Here is an 11,999-nt window from a genome sequence, read left to right as displayed (position 1 = left end):
AAGAAAGGTAGTCCAGCAGAATGTTAAAATTACCGTCGGATTCGGTTACTTTCCCATACCATGAAGATTTTTGAACGCATTCTTGACAACCGCATTCGCGAAATCGTTGAAATTACCGTGAATCAAGCCGGATTTGTCAAAAACTGCGGAACTACTGACGCAATATACGCTGCGCGGTTACTCATGAAGAAATACTGTGAGAAGCATCGGCCTCTTTACATTGCATTTCTGGATCTAGAGAAAACATTTGACCGTGTGCCACACGAACTCATCTGACAACACTTAGTGCTAGAAGAATTTGTAGTCTGGGTTCAATTGCTCTACAACAATCCGCAAAGTAAAGTCCAAAGTATAGCGGGTGTATTAAAACCGCTCCGTGTCTCTTTGTTCTTGTTATGGACACCGTCACACGGGATATCCAACGTCCAGCGCCCTATACACTGCTTTATGCAGATAATGTTTTCGTAGCATCTGATAACAATGATCTCTAGCGACTTGTCCAAAAATGAAATGATCGCCTCATACAATACGGTCTCAGATTGAATCTAAACAAAACTGAATTTTTTGACGATCGATCCTCATGAAACAGGCACAATCACTGTCAGCGGCAGTGATCTGCCCAGAACTGAGCGATTTAAATACCTGGGGTCAACGCTATCAGCCAATGGAGAACGGCGTTATGAAATTAACGTAAGCATGATGTAGTGGTGTTGCACAACTGGTGTCCTTTGTGATCGATGTATCAACGAACGTCTCAAACCTAAAATTTACCGCAATGTCGTCCGTCCTGTCGCCCTTTATGGTTTTGAATGTTGGCCGACTATAAAAGACAATGAACAGCATTTTGTGGTAATGGAGACGAAGATGTTGCGTTGGACTAGTGGCGTGACACGTTTTGATCACATCCGAAATGAGGATATACGCGATCGTTATGGGGTTGCGACGATAGTGGAAAAATTGCGAGAGAGGCGTCTTCGGGTATGGTCACGCAATTCGTGCTAACGAGAATTCGAAGTCGATGGTAAACGACAAAAAGGCAGGCCAAAACAACGGTGGCTTGATGCGCTGGACGGGGATTTAAAAGCCTCGATATTGCACGCAGATCAGGCATTCGATAGAGCCAAATTGCGAAACCGATCACGACGAGCCGACCCCGCTTGTGAACGGGACAAAGGCTGAAGAAAAAGAAGAAGATGCAGCAGCTCATTTTATGTTGTAATCAGTACTCGGCTCTTTTGTAAGTATGGATGAATTATGAAACTACAATCTGTTACATTAGCTCATCAAAAGTGCCTTTTTATTTAAAATATTTAATATTTTTCGGTTTATATAAATCTGCTGAACGCCATCAAAATAATTTCATTACATTGTTTATTCATCAGCAAAGCTAGGCTAGTGGTCTTTAGGTGTGACAAGGGATAACTTGCAAATGTGGCAATATTACAGTTGTTTTCACGATTACGACTCATTTTTATGTACCCATTGTCACCCCAATCAGTGCCCCAGGAATTTTTGACAATCCAATAATCCTGGCCGGTCGAATTATCCTTTCCGTATCCAACAACCAGAACGCTGTGGTCTACAGCGTGTGTTTGCTTTGAACATTCCTCGTCGTAGAATATGCCTTCCTTATAATGTTGAAATTTCGTGGTAGTTAGAATTTCTGTTGATATGGGTCCCACATGGGCTACCGCTTTCTTCAGGTACTTCAGCTACTATCAGGCGTTTCTTGAGTGCACACTTATTGTTAAGAGCATTGTAAGGATATGATTCTTCAGTGGTGATACCACCAAGCCTTTTTAGATCCTTAAAAGCAGGTTCTATCCAGCCGCCAATGCATCCCCAGTTTGATAATGAACAATATATTAGCTCCTGCTCCGAAAGGGATGCAGGTTTCTTGGTAGCTTTGTAGAGATGTCCTTCGAGTGAGTCAACTGCCGAAAATGCCCAACATGAACAGCAGTCCCCTTGGAAATTAAAATTGGGTGACCATTCATTTTTTTATTCATTTTATAATATCAAACCTTGATTTTTTACTGGTGTCACATATCCCTTTTCTCTCCAATCAATTGAGTCCGGTACCTCGTTGTCATCAAGCTCAAGAATGTTCAGATCGATACTGCTGCCTCCACCGATTGCCCTGCTTGAAACAGATGTGCAAACTGTGTTCGAAATGATTTAAAGGATGCACGCTATACTTTGTCAGATTTCCTTTGTACCCCAGGAGCCTTCTGTGCACTTCTTGAAAGGTGAGGTCAGTAAATTGATTAATTTCTTGGATATAGGATTGCAACCCTCCTCATATTCTTCATTATGTTTGTTGATACTTTGGAAGTTCTTCCGGACTTTTCTAATTCCGGTTATAAGTAAGCTGGAATGGATGATAAAATACATTATTTACTAATTAGTTTCGAATTTTGTGAGTGAGAAGGTAGATATTTATATACCCTTTAAGTTAGGTACAGCGCGTCAACTGACAGCTCCTCCGCTGTGTTCTTCTCTTCTCCAAAACGAATAGTCTCCGTAATAAGTAACAGTTTTGCAATGCGGTCCGCATACGGTTTCAACCAAGTATTATATTTTTACTGGGCGGCGGAGGATACAGTAAAATCGCCCACAGTCTCTAAATTGCCAGTTTGAAAAGAACAGAACTGTCGACATGTGGTGAGGATGATATACCATGTCCAGTTGGTAACATTTTACCAGCTCAAAGCCCCAGCAATCGAGACGGAGGACCTTTTGGACTTCTTAATTGCTCAGAATAAAGATCTCCACGCGTGTGTTGAGAGTTTTTAGAAGCAAGGTCGGAGGTAAAAGCAAACTCTTCATGATCGGAGTAGATGATCAATCCCTGAAGGCAATCAAACATTGTAACTGGGTTATCATCCACAGACTTGGTAACCTCTCTATGCCTGTGCCCAGGTAGAAACCGAGAAACGATACTTCGAAAGACACATTGGCTGGGTAGCCAGTCGAGATCCCCGAAGGAATTGCGGAGGTCATAGACGCTGAAATGGCGGTATCGATCAGGGAAGTGGACATGCTGGTCACTGAGTGCCATGTCGGATACTCCAACAATGGAAAGGGCACCAACCATAACTGGAGCCAATGGCTAGTATTAAGATAGCCATGGTAAACCTCTTTCATGCAAAACTAACATCTGCAATACTTTCAAGGGACAACATTAGAATAGTGGTGGCTCAAGATTCATCAGCAGATTTGCGGTCAAGGAGAAAGTATAGTGGTAATTTTGGATTCCCTTTGCGAAGAACCGAGATTGTCATTCTCAAACCTAATTTAACATAAACATGCCTTTCAGAGTTCTTGGCAGGAGACTTCGTGGCAGTGCAAGGTTTATTGGAAGCCGGGAGAAGGACCGGCAGGCAATGGTGAGATGCCACTTGGATTCCTTCGGAATCGCGGCGCTACTTTTTTTCTTCGACTAAGAGGCAAGAGATGTAAGACATAACTCTAGGGAATGCTTCTATGAATGGATTGGTCAAGATTTGAAGGCTATCGGATGAGCTTTCTATGTCGTATCAGAGAATAATTAGACTCGACATTGAGAGTAACTTTGAAGTAGAAACAGTAGTAAAGAACCCCAGGAGAGATATAAGCCACCTGAGCAGAAACATGGCAAATCTACAGACGGTGATATTTAGAGCGAACTGGAGCCGGAGGTAGTGGTGGAAGACCTAAAGAGAGCCTCTAATGATGCATATGACTTTAGCTATCCGGCTAAGAAAGTGACGACCCTGGTGGAACAGAGGTCCGAAAGTTCTTCACTAGATCGAAATAAACAATTTTGTGAAAGAATTGAACAAATCACAGAAGCATTCAGGCTATATAAAGCTATAGCCAAGGATAGAGTGTTATTCCCTGTCTGTCTAAAAAAGGAAGATGGGGCATGAGGAGGGCAGGATATATCTGCTTCTTAAAATTAATTGTCAGCCTTATCATACGGTGGAAGATAGCAACATTCTACCTGACACCCCAATAATAATCAGAAAGGGGAAGAAGAAAAAGTGGAAACTGTCCGTCACACGCATTTTTCTCGGAGACGGTTACAGCGATTGACACCAAATTTGGTAGAAAGGTGGGAACTGTGAACGCTCACGCATACAGTGAGTGGCATCCTTTTACGTCGAATTTAAAGGGGGGTCCCCATACATGCAAAAGGGGGGTGTAAAATTTTTTTTCATTAGATATAGTCGTGTGTGGTATCAAATTAAAGGTCTCGATTAGTACTTTTCGAAGCCGTTCTTAGTTTTGACATTTGTTGGAAAGGTGGGGAGTACGCGGGGTTGAAAGTGATCATTCCTTTAAGGGGGCCATTCTTAGAAATGACCAAACCGAAAAATCTGAAAAAAATCAGGACGCTGCTACTATATGGTGCCTGGGCTCCGAAATACCTTCTATACTGATATCTGTACAAATAAAGTTAATAATAGTATGTTACTATAATTTTTGTAATTGGCTGGAAAACCCTCCTTAAGTTCATGTTAGCATCATGAAATTTCGCAGGGTATAACATACAGGATGATCTCACCAAGTTTCGTGGAAATCACACTATTACTAATTAAGTTACAATACGTCAAAGTTGTCGCTTCCTTGCAAATTCAAGACAAAAGTGGATATTCTCACATAATATAATATATATGCTATATATATATATGCTACGTACTAAGAAATACACAAAACCTTTCGTACCTGAAGCGTCCACCTTCCGGTTTCCTGACTTGTTTTTGGCAGGGGGAAATCCATCATGAATACGCATCTGAAATCTAGGACACGCATGCCGGACTCTTACCGACTGAAATCTCCCATATTTTCTCCACACTCTCCCCGCGGGGCCACCGTTTCGGTGGGGTTGTTCAGTTCTTAGCTGTTCATTCTAAACGAGCTGCTACCGCTTTGCGTGCGTTAATTGTAGTAGATTCCCTTCTATGTTTCCGCTGTACTTCTGCTGCTTTTAGTTGCTGGTGGATCCATTTCACCATTGCAACTACCGCGTCCAATGTTGTACAGGGTGCGGCAGCATAACTTCCTTTTTTCAAAACTCAATAAAAACTATTGTATGCATCGGAAAATATTTATTTATTTTTTATAATGTAGGTACATGTCTAAAATTTTTATTTACATTGTTTTGAAGATCAAATCTGTTAGGTGACGTCCCCCATTCTCCATACATTGCGTAAACCGATTTCTGGCGTTTGTCATGACTCTTGTTAGCATAGCAGGTGTTATGTTGGCAATTTCTTCTTGGATGTTGGTCTTCAAATCTTGTAGGGTTCTTGGACGGTTCACATAAACACGGGATTTCAAAAAACCCCATAGAAAAAAATCACAAGGGGACAGATCGGGAGAGCGTGCGGGCCATTCCAAATCGCCTCTAATTGAGATAAGGCGCTCTGGAAAGTGTTCCCTCAAAACAGCCATCGATGCTCTTGAAGTGTGTGCTGTTGCATCGTCTTGTTGGAACCAAGTGTCCCCCAAATCCAAATTTTCTAGCCGTGGGAAAAAAAAATTCTGTAGCATGTTTACATACCGGTCCGAATTCACTGACACTGTAACCTCATTTTCCTCAAAAAACCAGGGACCAATAATTCCAGCTGAGGAAATTGCACACCACACTGTGACTTCGGGTGAATGCAAAGGCTTTTGATGCAATTCTCGAGGGTTGGTGTCAGCCCAGTAGCGCATGTTTTGTTTGTTAACCGACCCACACAAATGAAAATGGGCTTTATCGAAAAAAAAGCAATAGCACCCTCGGGAACGACATCAAGAAGAAGCTCACACGCGTTCATCCGAGAATTGAAGTCACGTTCTGAAAGTTCCTGCACTATCGCCATCTTATAGGGATGAAAATGAAGATCATCACGAAGAATTCTTCTCACAGAACGATCGGATAGTCCAAGGGCAGATGCGTGTTTGCGCGTAGAACGCCGTGGCGATCGCCACATTGACGATCTCACTGCTTCAATGTTCTCAGGTGATCTAACGGGCCGAGTGACTCCAGTTCTTCCTTTTGTCGCACTTGCAGTTTGTCTGAATGTAGTGACCCATGTAACAATTGATTTGCGGTCTGGAACGGGAGCCAACGGGGCTAAATTAAAGCGATTCCGAAATGCACGTTGTGTTGCAATAACCGAACATCCGCTTGAAAAGTAAACCTCAACGGCAAAGGCACGCTCCTCACTATTCCAACGCATGATGGCGACTGAACCGTGTCGGGCCAAAACTTTACAGTATCCCCTCTTGAATGAGACCACTAGCGCTCCGCTATGACATCAACTAACTGAGTGGCGCGCATTTTAAAAAAGGAAGTTATTCTGCCGCACCCTGTATTTGATTGTACCATGTACCTTATCAAATTTTCCACCGTTGAACGGGTATTCAGTTCTGTTTCAAGCTTTCTCCTTGAGCTTTTAAATCTGGGGCAGGCGAAGAAAACGTGTTCTGCATTTTCGGCTGTACCTTCACACGTAGGACAATCGGACGATTTATCTAGACCGAACCTATAAAGGTAACTCCTGTATCCACCGTGTCCGGTTAAGAACTGAGTCAGATCGTAACTCATCTCACCGTGGTTCCGCATAGTCTACATGCTTATGTCTGGGATAAGCCTGTGTGTCCACCGGCCATTCTCCGCCTGGTCCCATGCTGTTTGCCATGCAGCCAGTGACCGCAAACGCTCAAACGCTAATAGCATGCGCCCCGATGCAAATTTCAACAGTTTTCTGTTTTCGCCGCTTTGTAAAGAGCACCAACTCCGCCTTGTCTTCGGCAAGCTCCAGCCCGTGGTCTTTAAGCAAGACTTGATCGTCCGTATAGTCTCGTTCGCATATATCTGTATTTCGTCGCGGTGATTGGATGTGATGACCACTCCAACGTCATCTGCGAATCCGACGAAAACGGCTTGTTCCATAGCAGCGGGCCCAGAACAAACCCTGCGGAACTCCTGTCGTTATTACATACATATTCGATCTTTCGTCCGTATCATAAAATAGCTTCCGCTGTCGGAATTAATCGAAGATTATATTTAATATGTATTTGTATGAATGCCGCGATGAGCGCTTCGATGATATGGTTCCATCCGGCAGAATTGAACGCGCTCTTGATTTCAAGAGTCGCCAGTGCGCAGTATTTTTCTTCCTCTTAGGCTTTTCTGGCTAGTTCAGAAACCAGTTTGGTAGCATCAACCGCTGACCGAGCCTTCCGGAAGCCAAACTGCCTATTCGATAAATAACCTCCACTATCAATTAATAGATATAACCGGTTATAGATTACCCACTCGAGGACCCTGCCTATTGTATTCAAAAGACAGATAGGTCTATAGGATGTTGGTTTGGGGATCAATGCTAGGTTTTGTATTTTCCACTCTGCGGGGAAGGACCCTTCTTTTAGGCAGTCTGTAAATACCCGTGCAAGCATGCTTGGTGCCATTCTCCTTGCCAATTTCAGCGCTTTATTGCAGATTCGATCTATGCCGGGGGCTGCGGCATCCCGGACCCTTTTCACTGCTTCCAAGACTTCGTCTGTGGTTACTGGAGGTATGTCTTCGGCGCTCATTGGTATCATTGGGAAGATTGTTTCCAGATGATTGGGGAACAATGTCGAAACTATCTCCCACAATAATCTAGGGCACATAATAGGAGGGGACCTTTTGCCTTTTATTGCTGACATAACGGACTTGTACGCTCCTCCCCGTGGATCTGAGTCTGCCTCATCACAGAGTCGCTTGAAGCAATCATTTTTACTTTTTTTGATGACCAATTGCAACTTTTTTCGTGCCTGTTTATATTCGAGGTACCGTTGCTCATACTCTGGCATGTTTCTTCGGCATTAACTCTGCCTTGTGGCCTTCAAGCCTTCCGCACGACACTTCGCTATTTCAGTGCTCCACCAGTAGTTAGCGTTACGCTTCCGAGAGTATGCGCGTCTTGGCATGTAAGCGTCACATGCTCGGTATATCTGTTGGGATAGCTGCGATCCTTTTCCTATGGTTGTTCCAATAAACTCGGTGTTCCATGGCAATACCTCGAGAAATGTATCCTCATCAAGTGTTCTTGATGACCAACCTGTTTCTGGTGTCTTCAAGCGAGGATTTATTGTTCTGATCAGTGCAACGCCATATCGATCGCGGATATCCTCCTTTCGGATGTGATCAACTAGTGTCACGTCGCTGTTTCTATGCAACATCTTCGCCTCCATTACCGCGAGAAGCGGTTCATTATCTTTTATAGTCGGGCAACACTCAGAGCCATAGAGGGCGACAGCGCGAACGACATTCTGGTAAATTTTTGAGTTTAGACGTACATATGTTGATACCTCGATCATAAAGAACATTAGTTGTGAAACGCTATTCCATCTAGTTTGCGCTATGTGTGAAGCAATTTCATAAGGCAGTTCTCCTTTGGCTGATAGCATTGACCCGTGGTGTTTGTTTCATGGGAATCGGTGGTTAAAAATGCAGTTTTATATTCAATCTGAAACCGTATTGCATGAGGCGATCATTCTATTTTTGGGCAAGTTGCCAGGCAGATGGTGATCTACCTTCCTGAAGAACCCGATTCAAGAATTCATTGAGCTACAGTGTTGGGTCCCAGCTTTCCACTTTCAGGAGCTCAGAGGGGATGTCGTCAGGTTCTGTTGTTTTCCCCGATTTTATTCGTTTTATTGCTTCCTCGATTTCAGTGCCGCGAGGTGGAATAGCTTCAAATGCCGGAATGCTTATCTGACTTGTTAACCCCGAGGGTTGTATAGGCCGCTTTGTGGATCGTGTCTTTAACTTGGTTCCACGAATCTTCTGCATTCGTTATAGTTGGTAATGGGACCAGTGCGTTCCTCACGCTGTTTTATCGGGGGCTTGATTTGCAAGACAGCAATCAACGGCTGATGTTAAGGTGCGATGGTTCATAAGGAACGGATTTGCAGCCAATGACAGTAGTAAAATGTCGGCATCTTATGAGAATATAGTCGATTTGCGTTTTACTGTTCCCACTATAAAATATAGGAAAATAAGACAATCGTTTGATGAACTGTGTATTCATAGATACAAGATTATGAGTGTCTGTAAAATCGACTATAGGCTCTCCACCCAGATTGCGTATTTGTTTTCAACGATATTGGATGCGTTGGATCCCTGTCGGATTTAGCATAGGATAGGTAGGATTTAGCATAGTGGAATAATCCCAACTATACTTTATTTATCTCTTTCCATTATCTCAGTATTTTTGTTTTATTGAAGATAGCACATGGTACATTGCCCCAAACCTTCCTCCTTTACCTGGTCAACATGCTATGTATAACATGGCCGAGTTGAGGCTGACATTTACTGTGGAAGATATATGAAATATAAAAACTCTCTTTTGGCATTATAGGTAGAATTAGTAGAATTAACTACGTACAAAAAATTGTTTACCTATTGTCAGAAGCTTGGCCCTAGTAAGGGTTGGGAAATTGCGAAGCAAGTATCTTGCAATTTCGTCAATACGAATCGTAGGGTATGCCGAGTCTAGCGGCATGGTCTTCTAAACCCCAGTACATTCACCGGAATCCTGCACACATTCGTACGCGCCTGACCCTAAAGTTTTCGAAATCAGGTCGTATTATAAGAGGGCCAAATCCCCCTTGACTTACCGCGCATGGTGTCCTTCATCATCTGAAGGTTGTCAGTGTAAGTGTGAGTAGATTGACCCTTCAATGTCGCCAGCGGGACTTTAGCTGCGTCTATCGAGAAACTGTCAAAAGCGGAGTTCGGGCCGGTCATGCTGTCAAGCTGCTTATTCGGCTCTATATTATTATGATGGAGAACTAGCGCTTCCCTTCATTATTCTCCCAGCCTGGAGATGTCGCCACTGAGTATGATCATACGCTTGGGGTTCGGATCAGTCCCTGACCATCGACAAGTCTTCAGTATCGCCAATGCCATTGTTTGGAATATACTGGTGAATTCCGTGAAATCGAATAAATCGGCGATACTGTGCGTATCCGAGATTACTCCTGCACCGAATCCGCCGATCATTTTTGAATCGCCGGTAGAGGATGTTGCGTCATAACCTTGCATAACGTCGCCAGGCTTCCACTCTGGCTAGGTTGAAAAGTCCACGGCAAAAATCCTCTTTAAGTTCTGCTTGCATGTGGCGTTAGCCGATAGGGATACCTAGAGGGGAGGAGAAGAGTACACTGAGGACATCCTTCTGGCAGGACTGCAAAACCCCAGTAGCACCTGCACATGCGATTTTTTCATCATCATCATAATCAACGGCGCAACAACCGGTATCCGATCTAGGCCTGCTTTAATTAGGAACTCCAGACATTCCGATTTTGGGCCGAGGTCCACCAATTCGATATCCCTAAAAGCTGTCTGGCGTCCTGGCCTACGCTATCGCTCCATCTTAGGCAGGGTCTGCCTCGTCTTTTTTTTCTACCATAGATACTGCCCTTATAGACTTTCCGAGCTGGATCATCCTTATCCATACGGATTAAGTGACCTGCCCACCGTAACCTATTGAGCCGGATTTTATCCACAACCGGACGGTCGTGGTATCGCTCATAGATTTCGTCGTTATGTAGGCTACGGAATCGTTCATCCTCATGAAGGGGGCAAAAATTCTTCGGAGGATTCTTCTCTCGAACGCCGCCAAGAGTTCCCAATTCTTCTTGCTAAGAACCCAAGTCTCCGAGGAATACATGAGGACTGGCAAGATCATAGTCTTGTACAGTAAGAGCTTTGACCCTATGGTGAGACATTTCGAGCGGAACAGTTTTTGTAAGCTGAAATAGACTCTGTTGGCTGACAACAACCGTGCGCGGATTTCATCATCGTAGCTGTTATCGGTTGTGATTTTCGACCCTAGATTTGGAGAAATTATCAACGGTCTCAAAGTTGTATTCTCCTATCCTTATTCTTCTTCGTGTTTGTGTTTGACCAGTGCGGTTTGATGTTGTTGGATGGTTCGTTTTCGGTACTGATGTTGCCACTATATATTTTGTCTTGCTTTCATTGATGTGCAGCCCAAGATCTCGCGCTATTTGCCGCCTGCTCGATCTGGATGAAGCCAGTTTGTACGCCTCGGGTGGTTCCTCCCATAATGTCGATATCGTCAGCATAGGCCAGTAGTTGGGTGGACTTGAAGAGGATCGTACCTCTTGCATTTACCTCAGCATCACGGATCACTTTCTCGAGAGCCAGGTTAAAGAGGACGCATGATAGGGCATCCCCTTGTCGTAGACCGTTGTTGATGTCGAATGGTCTTGAGAGTCATCCTGCTGCTTTTATCTGGCCTCGCACATTGGTCAGGGTCAGCCTAGTCAGTCTTATTAATTTTGTCGGGATACCGAATTCTCTCATGGCCGTGTACAGTTTTACCCTGGCTATGCTATCACAGGCAGCTTTAAAGTCGATGAATAGATGGTGCAACTGATGTCCATATTCCAACAGTTTTTCCATCGCTTGCCGCACAGAGAAAATCTCATCTGTTGCTGATTTGCCTGGTTGACTGAAGCCTGGTTGGTGAAGCCTCTTTGGTATGAGCCAATGATGTTCTGGGCGTATGGGGCTATCCGGCCTAGCAAGATAGTGGAGAATTTCTTATAGATGGTAGTCTGCAACGTGATACCTCTATAATTGCTGTACTGTGTGATATCTCCCTTTTTATGTATGAGACAGATAATGCCTCGTTGCCAATCGTCAGGCATTGATTCGCTGTCCCATACCTTGAGCACAAGTTGATGAACCACTTGGTGTAACTAGTCGCCTCCATATTTATCCAATTCGGCTGTAATTCCACCGGCTCCTGGCCACTTATGATTTTTTAGCCGATGTATTGCACGGACTGTTTTTCCTAAACTTGGTGATGGCAGTATTTGTCCGTCGTCTTCAGTTGGCGGGACCTCCAACTCACCGATGTTCTGGTTGTTCAGTAGTTCATCAAAGTACTCAATAATAATGCCTCGTTGACAGCCACACCTTAAGCATCAGTTGATGAACTTGG

General features: G+C 43.9%; 1 pseudogene; it reads right to left on the bottom strand.

Moving 5' to 3' along the window:
• Positions 1–1,270: 1,270 nt before the first annotated feature.
• Positions 1,271–10,027, bottom strand: LOC119654037 (annotated as a pseudogene).
• Between the last annotated feature and the right edge of the window lie 1,972 nt (positions 10,028–11,999).

The sequence above is a fragment of the Hermetia illucens genome, chromosome 4, assembly GCF_905115235.1.
Source record: "Hermetia illucens chromosome 4, iHerIll2.2.curated.20191125, whole genome shotgun sequence".
NCBI lineage: Eukaryota > Metazoa > Arthropoda > Insecta > Diptera > Stratiomyidae > Hermetia > Hermetia illucens.
Note: the sequence above shows the minus strand (reverse complement) of the source record. Positions and strands in the feature narration are given on the sequence as shown.